The sequence below is a fragment of the Podarcis cretensis genome, assembly GCF_951804945.1.
Source record: "Podarcis cretensis genome assembly, chromosome: 3".
NCBI lineage: Eukaryota > Metazoa > Chordata > Lepidosauria > Squamata > Lacertidae > Podarcis > Podarcis cretensis.
This window is the reverse complement of record NC_137172.1, coordinates 94,426,782-94,442,470: the sequence shown is the minus strand read 5'-3', so window position 1 is coordinate 94,442,470 and position 15,689 is coordinate 94,426,782.

Below are 15,689 nucleotides of genomic sequence, written 5' to 3'. Positions count from 1 at the left end.
CAGCAAAAACAAGACCTGGAGCTGACTGTGGCTCAGATCATCAGCTTCTTATAGCAAAATTCAAGCTTAAACTGAAGAAAGTAGGAAAAACCACTGGGCCGGTAAGATACAATCTAAATCAAATCCCTTATGAATACACAGTGGAAGTGAGGAACAGGTTTAAGGATTTAGATTTGGTGGACAGAGTGCCTGAAGAACTATGGATGGAGGCTCATAACATTATACAGGAGGCAGCAACGAAAACCATCCCAATGAAAAGGAAATGCAAGAAAGCAAAGTGGCTGTCCAATGAGGCCTTACAAATAGCGGGGGAGAGAAGGCAAGCAAAATGCAAGGGAGATGGTGAAACATACAGGAAATTGAATGCAGATTTCCAAAGAATAGCAAGGAGAGACAAGAAGACCTTCTTAAACAAGCAATGCAAAGAAATAGAGGAAAGCAATAGAATGGGAAGAACCAGAGATCTGTTCAAGAAAATTGGAGATATGAAAGGAACATTTCGTACAAAGATTTCCATAATAAAGGACAAAAGTGGAAAGGACCTAACAGAAGCAGAAGACATCAAGAAGAGGTGGCAAGAATACACAGAGGAATTATACCAGAAAGAAACGGATGTCTCATATACCCCAGGTAGTGTGGTTGCTGACCTTGAGCCAGACATCCTGGAGAGTGAAGTCAAATGGGCCTTAGAAAGCACTGCAAATAACAAGGCCAGTGGAAGTGATGGTATTCCAGCTGAACTATTTAAAATTTTAAAAGATGATGCTGTTAAGGTGCTACACTCAATATGCCAGCAAGTTTGGAAAACTCAGCAGTGGCCAGAAGATTGGAGAAGATCAGTCTAAATCCCAATCCCAAAGAAGGGCAGTGCCAAAGAATGCTCCAACTATCGCACAATTGCACTAATTTCTCACGCTAGCAAGGTTATGCTTAAAATTCTACAAGGAAGGCTCAAGCAGTATGTGGACCGAGAACTCCCAGAAGTGCAAGCTGGATTTAGAAGAAGCAGAGGAACCAGAGACCAAATTGCAAACATGCGCTGGATTATGGAGAAAGCTAGAGAGTTCCAGAAAGACATTTACTTCTGCTTCATTGACATTTACTTCTACTTCATTGACATTCATTCACAGCCTTTGACTGTGTCGACCATGGCAAACTATGGCAAGTTCTTAAAGAAATGGGAGTGCCTGATCACCTCATCTGTCTCCTGAGAAATCTCTATGTGGGACAAGAAGCTACAGTTAGAACTGGATATGGAACAACTGACTGGTTCAAAATTGGGAAAGGAGTACGACAAGGCTGCATTTTGTCTCCCTGCTTATTTAACTTATATGCAGAATTCATCATGCGAAAGGCTGGGCTGGATGAATCCCTAGCCGGAATTAAGATTGCCGGAAGAAATATCAACAACCTCAGATATGCAGATGACACAACCTTGATGGCAGAAAGTGAGGAGGAATTAAAGAACCTTTTATTGAGGGTGAAAGAGGAGAGTGCAAAATATGGTCTGAAGCTCAACATCAAAAAAACGAAGATCATGGCTACTGGTCCCATCACCTCCTGGCAAATAGAAGGGGAAGAAATGGAGGCAGTGAGAGATTTTACTTTCTTGGGCTCCATTATCACTGCAGATGGTGACAGCAGCCACGAAATTAAAAGACGCCTGCTTCTTGGGAGAAGGGCAATGACAGGCCTAGACAGCATCTTGAGAAGTAGAGACATCACCTTGCCAACAAAGGTCCGTATAGTTAAAGCTATGGTTTTCCCAGTAGTGATGTATGGAAGTGAGAGCTGGACCATAAAGAAGGCTGATCGCCGAAGAATTGATGCTTTTGAATTATGGTGCTGGAGGAGACTCTTGAGAGTCCCATGGACTGCAAGAAGATCAAACCTCTCCATTCTGAAGGAAATCAGCCCTGAGTGCTCACTGGAAGGACAGATTGTGAAGCTGAGGCTCCAGTACTTTGCCACCTCATGAGAAGAGAAGACTCCCTGGAGAAGACCCTGATGTTGGGAAAGATGGAGGGCACAAGGAGAAGGGGGCGACAGAGGACGAGATGGTTGGATAGTGTTTTCGAGGTTACCAGCATGAGTCTGACCAAGCTGCGGGGGGCAGTGGAGGACAGGAGTGCCTGGCGTTCTCTGGTCCATGGGGTCACGAAGAGTCGGACACGACTAAACGACTAAACAACAACAACATTTTTGTGGCTGCATACTTGGGTTCAGTTTTGTTCTCAACTGGGCAAGACTTCAATATGCAGAAGGTCCTGCAGTGGACAAGCTTACCCCAGAAGGTGCATGACATGTCTCCCATCAGAGGTACTGCTCTTTCCCCAACACCCCATACACTAGTAGCCTGCATGAATTTGTCTAAGCCTCTTTAAAAGCTCGCAACTTTTGTAATTCACCTTTGTAATTCACCTTCAAAAAATAAGAAAATGACAATGCTCAGTGCAGGCTCCACCATGAACTCAAACTCTTTAGCAATAGATTAGAAGTAACTTTTGTGTGTGATGTGCAATCTTTGCTCACTTAATTAATGTTTGCACAGCACTGTGGAATGTCAGACTCAGTGCCAGTGAGAAGTTTTTGTTAGTCTTACTTTGCCATAAGCTCTTAGGCCCATCTTACTGCTTCTGATGTAATGCAAAAGAATCTGACTGAGCAAGGGGAATTAAATGCTGACACTTTTTTTTTGTTTTGCTTGCCAGAGAGATAAGGAAATGGATACAGTTCCTATAATCTCTGCAAATGCATTTATGGTTGCTCTAACATCTGTCGCACACTTTCCTGATTCTAGCAAACATCTGTTCTTGTCAGCTTTAGCTGCTGATTTTGTGCCATCTATCCCAGTCCTAAGACTTTCTTGCTCAGCTTGGGAAAAGAGAGGGCAGTTCATCCTGTCAGATTTTAAATATTAGCACCCGAACAAAATAAAATAAAAATGGGAATGCTCTGTTCCAATCTCAAGTGTACTAGCACCTATGTCTTCCAAAAAGACCCACACCTTTAATAATAAGAATAATAATTTTATTATTTATAGCCTGGCCTCTCTGGGCAGTTTCCAACACATAAAAACATAATAAAACATCAAACATTAAAAACCTCCCAATACAGGGATGTCTTCAGATGTATTCAAAAGGTTGTATAGTTACTTATCTCCTTTGGCTCTAGGGTCGCATAACTCCATGCCCTCCAATGAAAATTGGGACATCCTATCATATCCTCCAACATTATTATTATTTAATAATAATTTTATTATTTAAACTGGAAGTCCTGAACTGTAGACTGCAATAAGAAGAGATGGTTGTGGATGGTTAGTGTTAGGAGAATGGCACATGACACATGCTCAGATGTACTGCCACTTTTGTTTTTCATTAGTGTTTCTCCAAGCTTGGTTAGGTGATTAAAATTGACTCCATTCCAGGTCTAAGGCCTGATAATCACTGCCTTTGACCCTTATTTCCTAGGGTAAAAGTCAGGCATTTACAGGTGTTCCACAGTTTTATGGCATGTCAAACATTCAAAACAAATACGAGTTTTAGCTTCTTTCTTCGTACTGAATTGAAGATAGTTATCCCTGGCATGCAAGTTTTCTTACACAGCCTTTTGAACTATACCTGGTGATAATATGTCATGATATTATTGTCAGATTAAAGGCATACCTAACTGAATCTGTTGACTTCAGCTGATTGGTTCATACATGTCTTTTCTGGCTTCACAGTCTGTTCATTTAAACCTTTGGCTCCTATGTGTATAAGTGACATTCAATTCAGTACTGTCGCTGTCCACTTCTTGGCATCTGATGAGGTAGACACTTGCCCAACAAGCGTTGAATTTGCAACAAACTGTTTGGATGCACAGATGTTGCAAGACTCTGCAGCCACAGCTAAAGAAGCAATTCTGCAGGAATAGCATAGAACGAACATGCAAGAGTTGGACTACGAAATCAGCAAGGTATGGGAAAGCAAGTTGCGACTCTTCAAGACCCAAGTGCTTCTTATAAGGATCTTATAAGAAGGAAGAAAAGAGCAGCTGCATGTTTTTAGACCACATACAAACACTTATCAAATAGATCTAAGCATCTGCACCATATGGCAAACCCCTCTTTCCTTTATGAAATGACTCAGTTAGCTCATGTTTGCTCTTGGCCCTTTCTCAAATCTGTAAAAGCACATGAGCATGATTCCAAAAATGTGCTGTATTGCTCTGAGGCACTGAAGAATGGTACTGACCAGCAGAGAGGACACTTTGTGTGAGTGGTATTGTGAGTTTGATGTCTTGATCACTGTGGATGAGTAGCAAAGCATACAGTGCTGAACCAACTGTGTCTGCCTCTGAAGATATTACTCAGAAGACGAGAGCAAGAGCATAGGTTTTGCTAAGTGGAAGTGGACCCCCTTCTACTCTAACTGACTTCATCAGCTGTATTTAAGAAATATTCTTTACATCTAGCTAGGAATCTTTCTCATGCATTGGAATGTAATACCCTTCAGAGCTTGGGAAGGTGGCATTCTACCAGTTCTGAGCTATATTTGTTGTTGGTTTTCAGAGAGGTGAGAGGGGAAAAATGTGAGTTGACTGGTGAAGCATCCTGGGACAGAGTCTGGAAATCTGATGCAGGGCTGGTATCTCTGTTACCTGTTCAAGGAGTGAGTCCTTGCTTCCAATATTGGAAGCACATTTGCACGTATAACAAATATTGCAGACATCTTAAGTGTCCTGTATTTCCTCTCCTTCAAAAGGAATCCAGACACTACAGCACTGCCCTTAGAACTTCCCACTGCTCTGAGTGCTTCGCAAGATTGTTCTGTCTAATGAAGGACAGTCATGCATTGACAGCAACTTTCACAGCTTTTGAAAGAGTCTGTGCTGTCAGCGACTTGCCAGAACGATTAAGACTGCCAGGTGTTTACTTGCAGCCCAGGGAAACTGGCATTTTTAAAACACATATTGAATACTTGTCTTTATTCTCGAAGTCAATGCAGGAACAGAGAACTCCAGGGAACTCTCTTGCTATTTATTGATGAATGTTTATGAGAGACTCCATACATTTATAAATGGGTGTAAAGAAACATGAAGATATTTATGAAACCCTTGGGGTTTTTTTTCTATTTCTTGTTGTTGTTTTAAAAAAGGGTATGCACATATAGCTCAATGATTTCCAAAATGTGTTCTTAGGAATCCAGGCTTTCTGTGTGATTTATTAGGAGTTCCTCCATGGATATCCCGAGAGACTGCTGGCCTACAGGTACCAACCTTCCACTTCTATGTACTGCCAGAGTCAATGGGGCAGCTTTTGTATGAATGAAAGAACTAGTTTTTCAAGTTGGTAATGGTTGTTTGGAAGAAATGTGTTTGTGGCTTCCTTAGCATTTTCCACACCCCTCCCACACTCCTAATTTTAGGCTGCATCAAATCAAAGATCAACTTGGGAAACAAGCATTAGATGCCCTGTGCTATCAGTTTCTGCCCATCTATCGTGTTATCCTTGTCCCATGAAACTAAATTCAGCCTGCAAAATGGTCTGCACTTAGCAATAATTTTTACCTAGCTTAAAAGAACACATAGTATTTCTCACAGTGATTTTGTTGCACATAATCTTTTCAGGATCTGGATTTTGTCTTTTAACCCACCGAAAAGCTCGTATGTGGCTCAGATGAACCTCTAAACTTTCTCCGATTAGTTTACCACACTTTCTGTGTAAGTGATCAGGTTTTCTCTTCATGTCATGTATGAAAGGGTGAAGTCTCCTAATGGAATGCGAAATGAAAGCCTTTATATTTGCAGAGTCATAGTTTATGTATAGTAATACTAATAACAATAACAATAATAACAACAACAATAAGAATTTATACTCCGCTCATCTGATTGGGTTTCCCCAGCCACTCTGGGCAGCTCCCAGTAGAATAGTAAACACACGATAAAACATCAAACATTAAAAAGTTCCCTAAACAGGGCTGCCTTCAGATGTCTTCTAAAAGTCAGGTAGTTGTTTATTTCCTTGACATCTGAAGGGAGGGTGTTCCACAGGGATGGCACCACTACAAATAAGGCCCTCTGCTTGGTTCGTTGTAACTTTGCTTTTCTCAGTGAGATGCTGCTCACTGCTCAAGCCAGTTAAAATTCTGGCTCCTGGGTGTATTGGAACAACATGGAATTCTCCTTGTTGACATAAAATCAGTAGAATCTGTGCTGACTCCAATAATAATAAAAAAGTCCTTCCCCGGGCCACATGGGAAGAGAGAGCAGCAAGGAGCGTGTAAATCCAATGATTCACTGGGTCCCATTCCAGTTTGTGTATGTAGTGCCACCACGTTTTAGCATTATGTGTGCACCAGGCTGTTGTATGTTGTTCCAAGAAGACTTTATGCTCCTCTATGGGATATGATGGATCAGCACATATTGACCACAGTGACCTCCAGTTTAAAAGCAAACAGTGTTAAAGGATATGTGGATTTGCTATTTTTGCTTTGTAAAGGAAAATGTAGTTTTCCTACTCTGAACAAACCATTGCTAGTGCACTGTACATTCATCACATATTTACAGTCCAAGGAGTCTCTGTGTTTCCTGTTTATTTGTCATTCTTGTCCTTGAGTTTGAGGCATGCAAATTGATGGTTTTTAAGAAACAATCTCAGATGCCTTGATTCATTACTTGTTGATGATACTTGTACATTAAAGAGTCATCAGGAAAGCTCTGGGAAATGCTATTATATTGAACATGAATGTGTTACATTAATCTAATAACGGTGAAGTCACACATCATCCCCTGGTAGGGTTACAGCAAATTCCTGTTTAGGCATTGAAGATTAGAAGAAAAAATGATTTGTAGTGCACTATTTTTTATTAGTCATGGGAAAATCTAATCTGCACACTAATGACCTGATTATGGCAGCTTTGCTCACTTGGATGAAGACTAACTGCAACTATTGACATCTGTGGCCCTATCACTGAGGAAACTAACACTACCACAATTAATTTTGAAAGAGAATACAGCGATAAATGAAACTGAACTTCTGCTACTAGCAGGCAAAGTCCATTAGTGAGTGTGAGGAAATCTGTTCACAGTACAACACGGCAAACCGTGTTTCATTTCCAAATGTAAGCTTCTTAGATACCTGAGAAATGATTTACCCCCCTTATCGTATTGTGGAACAACCAAAACCCAGTTATAACTATTCTCTTTGTTGTAGGTTTTGGGTGGCACTCTGGTCTAAACCGTTGAGCCTCTTGGGCTTGCCAATCAGAAGGTTGGCGGTTCAGATCCCTGCAATGGGGTGAGATCCTGTTGCTCTCTCCCAGCTCCTGCCAACCTAGCAGTTCAAAAGCACACCAGTGGAAGTAGATAGATAGGTACCACTGTTGCGGGAAAGCAAATTGCATTTCTGTGCACTCTGGCTTCCATCACGGCGTCCCATTGTGCCACAAGAAGTTTAGTCATGCCCCGGAAAGCTGTTTGTGGACAAACATTGGCTCCCTCAGCCTGAAAGAGAGATTAGCGCCACAGTCCATAGTCGCCTCTGACTGGACTTAACCATCCAGGAATCATTTACCTTTACTTTTTTTTTTTTTTAACTTTTGTTGCATATATATGCTTTGCCTCCTTGGTGAAATTCTATTTATTTAAAAGCGTTAATAAACCAATTGATATTTCACAAATCTCTCTGAAGTGTGAAATAACATGTCCCCCTGCTATGTAACTTCAAATATCAGTTGAATTTAGGCCAATATCCAAAATGCAGCTGCTTTAGGCCAGAAAGTTTTTCTGTTTTCCTTGAGCAACAGATTTCTCAAACTGTTTTGGAAAGTCCCTTCAGTTTTAAACTTATGAGACGTGGAGGAATTGCTCCATGTGGGAGTATTTGAGGAATTTGATCCTCTTGAACTTATCTATCCACTGGATTCCACACTTCTCAAAATATTGCAATATAGTTCATTGCAATAAGGGGTAGCCAACATGGTGCCTTCCACATATTGCTGAACTACAACTCCCATCATCCCTGACCACTGGCTGTGCTGATTAGACTGATGGGAGTTGGAGCGGAATCCAACCAAGTTGTTGCGTGCATGGAATGAGGTCCGCTGATGTCATGGGACCTCCCCCCTTCTCCTACACCCCCCTGAATAGGTTTAGGAGGCACATGTGTGGGCAAAACAGAGAACAGTCTTGCTGCACGAGCAGACCTTGTTCCCTGCATGCACACCCCACTTAAAGCCTGTGTGGCATACTGTGCAGGGGTCAGCAAACTTTTTCTGCAGAGGGCTGGTCCACTGTCCCTCAGACCTTATGGGGGGCTGGACTATATTTTCTGGGGGGGGGGGGAATAATGAATGAATTCCTATGCCCCACAAATAACCCAGAGATGCATTTTAAATAAAAGGACACATTCTACTCATGTAAAAACATGCTGATTCCCGGACCATCCACGGGCCAGATTTTAAAGGTGATTGTACAGGTGGTACATGATCCCAGTCAAGCTTGCAAAAATTTATCATTTGCCCGATAACAAATGTTGGAAATGTAAAGAGTCTGAAGGTACATTCTTTCACCTTTGATGGACGTGCCCAAGGATTAAGGCTTTCTGGGAAATGATTTATAATGAAATGAAAAAGGTATTTAAGTATACCTTCTTGAAGAAACCAGAGGCCTTTCTCCTGGGCATGGTCGGCCAATTGGTGCCAAAGAAGGACGGAACTTTCTTTTTGTATGCGACAACAGCAGCAAGAATAGTCATCACAAAATATTGGAAGACACAAGATCTACCCACTCTGGAAGAATGGCAGATGAAGATGATCGATTACATGGGACTGGCGGAAATGACCGGTAGAATCCAAGACCAGGGAAAAGAGTTGGTGGAAGAAGACTGGAAGAAGTTTAAAGACTATTTGCAGAAACATTGTAAAATTAAGGAATGCTAGAGGGATGTTGGATAGTAACTAAGTGGTTTTCAGCGGTAATGCTTAAGAGATAGAAAATAAGGACTTGAAATAAGCAAAAGATTTAATGGTGAGGATTTGCTGAACAAACAATTTTGAACTGGAATATAAGAAGGGGTGGTAAGAGGAGGTCTTGAAAGTAAGGTAAAAGAAAGTATGTAAATGGAATTTATACATGTTTTTTTGTTTGTTTGTTTTTTAAATTGTTTTTAATTTTCAATATTCTTGTATTCCTGATTTTTCTTCCTTCTTCTGTTGTTAACCATGAAAATCTTAATAAATATTTATTAAAAAAAAAAAAAAGATTTTAAAGGTGATTGGACTGGATCCAGCCCCAGGGCCTTAGTTTGCCTACCCATGGGTTAGAGTATCAATGTAGGGTTCAAACCCTCACTTAGCTACTGGGTGTCCTTGGGCCAGTCACTGCCTCTCAACCTCTGCCAACCAACCTCACAGGTAGAGATTAAATGAGGAAGGGGAGAAACACATATACCATCTTGCTTAGAGGAAAAATGCAATCAGTCAGTCAGTCAGTCAGTCAGTCGATTCTACCCTTTGAGTCCAACATGTGGAGAGCACCACACTGACTACCCTTGTTCTAAGAACTTTAAATATATCAGTATGTTTATTTAAAGGTGTCCTCTGAGAGAGAGAGAGAGAGAGACTTTGAGATAAAATAATACATTTAAATTAATATCCTGGGTGCATCTGGATACCACTCTGTATCTGTATTGGATTTGAAATTGTATATGTTTGTGTGCAATTGTTTAAATTGTTTTTAATTATAAAAATGTTTTAACTGTTTTTAGGCATGCAATTGTTTGACGTATGTTTTTATTGTATTGTGAAATTGTTTCAATATTCTTCACAGGTAGAAATTCATAAATGAAAAATACAACAGCAACAACAACATTTGCTTATCAATGCAAAAATCAAATGGAGCAGAATGTGAAAATATATGCCATGGATTGGGGTGGGGACAGGACAAAGATTTTCTCCTCCTGAACTCCTCCCTCTCTAGGATGCAAGAAACTAGTTTTTTACAGTTCTTTAGACCTTAGCCTAAGTATCTGGGATGTTTTCCAGGCCGTTTGGATTATTACTGCTTACTTCTCCAGTAATGGCTGCCTCCATAAGCTAACAAGTGTTCCTGTGCTAGAAATCGGCACCATATCTTTAACACAATGATCCTTAGAATCTGGGGAAAACTTTGAACAATACGCAGCTGAAACTTTCAGCAAAGCCTTTTGTTCTTTGCAGTGCAATGTGGCCTGACATGGTTGGAGGTGAATCAGCAGCAGCCTAAAGTATGGATGGAGGCACTCTTGATGACTAGAGGAAAAGAAAAAGACAAGCACACCATCTCTGAAGCTTGAGAGAAACAAGATGCTTTGAGGCAAAGAGACAGAGGATGCAGCCTTCACATGTGCCTAACAAGGACTTACTTCAGGCTCCAGAGGAATGATGTACACCAATCTGAAGCATGCTCCCAGCAGACAGCTGTTTGGAGAAACAGCCTCTTTTAATAGATTACCCTTGAGTTTAAAAAAAGTTTTTATAGGCCTCCTTCCTACAAGCTGACTTAGTATGGGGAGGTTTATAGCCTACATCCAAATGTAGGAAGGGAAGCGAGAGTTACTGAAGAGAAAAACTACACTCTGGTTTCATCTGCCCCACAGTCGTTTGATTGCAATATTTTGCCCAGTCAGGTTAAATCCCTGTTCCTTCATATATGTTGAGGTTTCCTCAGAACTCAGGTTGCACTATGGCTGACCCATGTTAGTTTGTCATACAAGAAGGAAATTCTCAACTGGGCAGCCCTTCTCAACACACCTAGGAACATAAGAAACTGCATGCGAAAGGTCCTTGTTCCAGTCCTGGGGATTACCAGGGAAAGGCTGTGGCTCAGTGACAGAGCATCTGCTTTTCTCAAGAAAGGTACCAGGTTCAATCTTCAGCATCCCCAGGCAGGATTGGGAATGTTCCTCGTCTGAAATCATGGTCAGCCTCTGCCAAAGCTGAGCCAGATGGACCTGAACTATACTTGCAAATGGTTTAACAGATTATCATTAGTATATAGATACCATAAAAGGTAAAAAAAGGTAACAGACCCCTGGGTGGTTAAGCCCAGTCAAAGACAACTATGGGGTTGCAGCACTCATCTCACTTTTCAGGCCAAGGCAGCTGGTGTTTGTCCACAGACAGCTTTCCAGGTCATGTGGCAAGCATGACTAAACCGCTTCTGGACCAACAGGACACCATGATGCAAACCAAAGCACACGGAAACGTTGTTTACCTTCCCTCCACAGCAGTACCTATTTATCTACTTGCACTGGTGTGATTTCGAACTGCTAGGTTTGCAGGAGCTGGGACAGAGCAACGGGAGCTCACTCTGTCGCAGGGATTCGAACCACCAACCTTCCGATCGGCAAGCTACCATACATTGTTGTATCACAGCTAATAGTTTCAAGGCTTGGTGAAAGACAGTGCCCTGGATTCCTATGTACCAGTTAAATGGATCAGGTAGTGGATAGTGATAAAGACCTTTGCCAGAGACCCTCAAGAGCTGTTGCCAGTCAAAGCAGGTAACACTGACCTAGATGGCAAATATCCATCAGACCTGGTGTTAGGCAGCTTCCAACATTCATGCGTGTGAAACAGTTAGGCAAACACTGCTTCACTCTTTATAGTCTCCCCAACAGCAGGGAATCCAAACTTTCATTTGTGACTTCCTTTTATTAAGTCCCACTATCCTTTTCTTTTCATGGACATAGGAATATTTATAGTTTCCCTTATTTGGACTCCATTGTTTCATTATGGGCCTGACATATTTTATTAGCCATTATATTTATTGTGGTCACGTAATGTGAATATAGCAAAAGCAATTACTGTAAAATAACTGTAGCACCTCCGATCATAAGCTAGTGCTGACACCAATTTTTAATAGCCAAATTTAGCGGTACCCTTTACTGTGAAACCTTGAGCTCTCTTGCCCTCTTTGACAGATATATGCCCATTACATGATTGTCTCATAATTAGAAGTGGGGAGAGAACTACATTGTGCTTACTTACACCCAGAGAATTGCAGAAGGCATATAAAATTATGCCTCATTTACAGATGCTGGGAAGTCAAATAATAGGGAAGAACCACCTGCTTCATGCAGCATTGGGCTGATATGAACTTATGTGAAATTTGGTTGGACTTAGTCAGAACTTAATCTTTCCACACATTTTTACTCCCACTGTTGAACAGAAGTTGCATTTTTCTAGAACTCACGCCGCAAATTTGGGGAATGCATTTTTCTACACAAACTCCCCCCCCCCAATTATTGCACCTATAACCCTATATTCCTATATATGAGCTGAGGTTGTGCTAGTCATCTGTATTTAGGCTAAGATCAAGTATAAACATCATCTATAGAATTCTTGCAGGAAATTTTAATTCCTTAAAGCATATCCCTCCATATGTATGTGGAAGGAAATACGGACCAAACTCTGCAAATGCTGCACCTTTGATCCAAGCACTAGTAAGGAGCTGAAAGTCTGAGCATGCCAGAAGTTTGAGAGCAAAGAAGAGTATGGGAACTTTCATTCTTCTTGGGATAAGGTTTACAACCCTGAGCAGAGAAGAGTCTGACTGGGAGGAAATGGGTGGGTGGGTATGTAAGCTCTATGGTTCATTTCAGCTCTTTCCCCCTCCAGTTTGAATGTTTTCCTTGCTCTGTAACTGCACGAAAACCTGCCAGTCGCACAGGCAATCATCATAGCTGCAGGTCTTGCCAACAGAGACTCCGTCTTTTCTGCCATGACTGTGTGTGCTGACAATGCGTTATTACTTTCTATCAAAAGTCATGGCAGTCATTTTTAGTTAATCCATGGTGACAGCATGACATTCCGAGGACAGAGACGTGGGATGAGTTCACTACGGCTTCGCAGACATGCTGAAATGTTTGAGGTTTTATGAGGCTTGTCAATAGCCCATCAACTTTTGACCGAGAAACTTTCTCTTACATTTTCGAATTCCAGGATTCATTCTAGTAAACTACCCCATGGTTCTTCCTATACTTCCATGCACCAAAAAAATCTGACTGTGATGCTGGACTTTAAACTGAAAACAGATGCCATATATTTAATAAAGATGTGCATGGTTGCTCTGAATTTATTTATCCTTGTGAATTTGGGAGCTCCACTTTGTCCTCCTCCAAAGTAGAGGTGCTCAGAGTGGCTACCATTAGCATCTGTCTATAATGTCAGCTGATGAGGGGTGTCCTTTCAGTACTAGTGTATCATCCTTCATTGTTCATTGGCCTGCCCAGTTGTTGTGCTGCTGCCTCCTTCATCTGGAAACGAAGCACCCCTCACAGCTGGATGTGGGTGGCGCTGTGGTCTAAACCACCGAGCCTCTTGGGCTTGCTGATTGGAAGGTCAGCAGTTCGAATGCGTACGACAGGGTGAGCTCCCGTTGCTCTGTCCCAGCTCCTGCCAACCTAGCAGTTCGAAAGCACACCAGTGCAAGTAGATAAATAAGTACTGCTGTGGCAGGAAGGTAAACAGCGTTTACGTGCACTCTGGTTTTTGTCACTGTGTTCTGTTGTGCCAGAAGCTGTTTAGTCATGCTGGCCACATGACCCAGAAAAGCTGTCTGTGGACAAACGCTGGCTCCCTCAGTCTGAAAGTGAGATGAGCGCCACAACCCCATAGTTGCCTTTGATTGGACATGACTGTCCAGGGGTCCTTTACCTTTTAAAAAAACTTTTTGCTACTTTCATCTTACATGACTGGCTGCAAAACACTTAGTTTTCCACCCAAGAAAAAGAGGAGTGACAGCAGCAAGAACTGGGCCCATGACCTGGCTGGGGGGGGGGGAGAAGGATGTAGAGACTTTTCTATGTGTTCAACTCATATTCTAATGAAGGGAACAATCTGAACTCTTCACCCCTCCTCACATACCATATGCCAGGATCTGGATCATATCCTGTGCCTGGGCAAGCTCAGTCCCACCCCCTTCAGTCATTTCAGGTCTTCCCATTGGCTGCCTCCCACCCAACAATTTGGTAATCATTAGAGGGATCTCTGCGCCAATTGGGTGATACTGCCATCCCTCTGCAGGAGGTGACCAATGGGAAACCAACAGAAACCAGTAGGACGGGCAGAGAGTTACCTCAATCCTATCCACCACCACCCCATCCTCATGCAAAGGGGGGTTTGGTTTGGATTCTTTGAAGTGTGGACAGGACCACACTTCAAAACGACCTTGACAGATTAGAGAACTGGGCTAAAACAAACAAGATGAATTTTAACAGGGAGAAATGTAAAGTATTGCACTTGGGCAAAAAAAATGAGAGGCACAAATACAAGATGGGTGACACCTGGCTTGAGAGCAGTACATGTGAAAAGGATCTAGGAGTCTTGGTTGACCACAAACTTGACATGAGCCAACAGTGTGACGCGGCAGCTAAAAAAGCCAATGCAATTCTGGGCTGCATCAATAAGAGTATAGCATCTAGATCAAGGGAAGTAATAGTGCCACTGTATTCTGCTCTGGTCAGACCTCACCTGGAATACTGTGTCCAGTTCTGGGCACCACAGTTCAAGAAGGACACTGACAAACGGGAACGTGTCCAGAGGAGGGCAACCAAAATGGTCAAAGGCCTGGAAACGATGCCTTGTGAAGAACGGCTAAGAGAGCTGGAGAAGAGGAGGTTAAGGGGTGATATGATAGCCATGTTCAAATATATAAAAGGATGTCACATAAAGGAGGGAGAAAGGTTGTTTTCTGCTGCTCCAGAGAAGCGGACACGGAGCAATGGTTCCAAACTACAAGAAAAAAGATTCCACCTAAACATTAGGAAGAACTTCCTGACAGTAAGAGCTGTTCGACAGTGGAATTTGCTGTCAAGGAGTGTGGTGGAGTCTCCTTCTTTGAAGGTCTTTAAGCAGAGGCTTGACAACCATATGTCAGGAGTGCTCTGATGGTGTTTCCTGCTTGGCAGGGAGGTTGGACTCGATGGCCCTTGTGGTCTCTTCCAACTCTATGATTCTATGATTCTATGATTCTATAATCTGCTGCTACCTCCTCAGCACATCCTAACTTCAATGCACCTGAAAGCCCCTTCAGATCGCATAGCAAACTCCCAAGTAAAAGGTAAAGGTAAAGATACCCCTGCCCGTACGGGCCAGTCTTGACAGACTCTGGGGTTGTGCGCCCATCTCACTTAAGAGGCCAGGGGCCAGCGCTGTCCGGAGACACTTCCGGGTCACGTGGCCAGCGTGACATCGCTGCTCTGGCGAGCCAGAGCCGCACACGGAAACGCCGTTTACCTTCCCGCTGGTAAGCGGTCCCTATTTATCTACTTGCACCCGGAGGTGCTTTCGAACTGCTAGGTTGGCAGGCGCTGGGACTGAGCAGCGGGAGCGCACCCCGCCGCAGGGATTCGAACCGCCGACCTTTCGATCAGCAAGTCCTAGGCGCTGAGGCTTTAACCCACAGTGTCACCTGCGTCCCTTAAACTCCCAAGTATTATACCATATTTCTTATACTGCCTCTACTCTATTCGGAAATGTGTTTGGGATTACAGTCTTAGCATCCTGAGCGAGTTTATAATGAAGGTTAGAACAGTTGTCATTAACATTGATTTTGTGCAAAGGGGGGGGGGAATGAAAAGGTCTGCAATTTTAGAGATGCATTATTTATTGTTTATTACGTATTGTTCCTGTTTAAAATACACATTGATCCCTGTGCCTATTTCC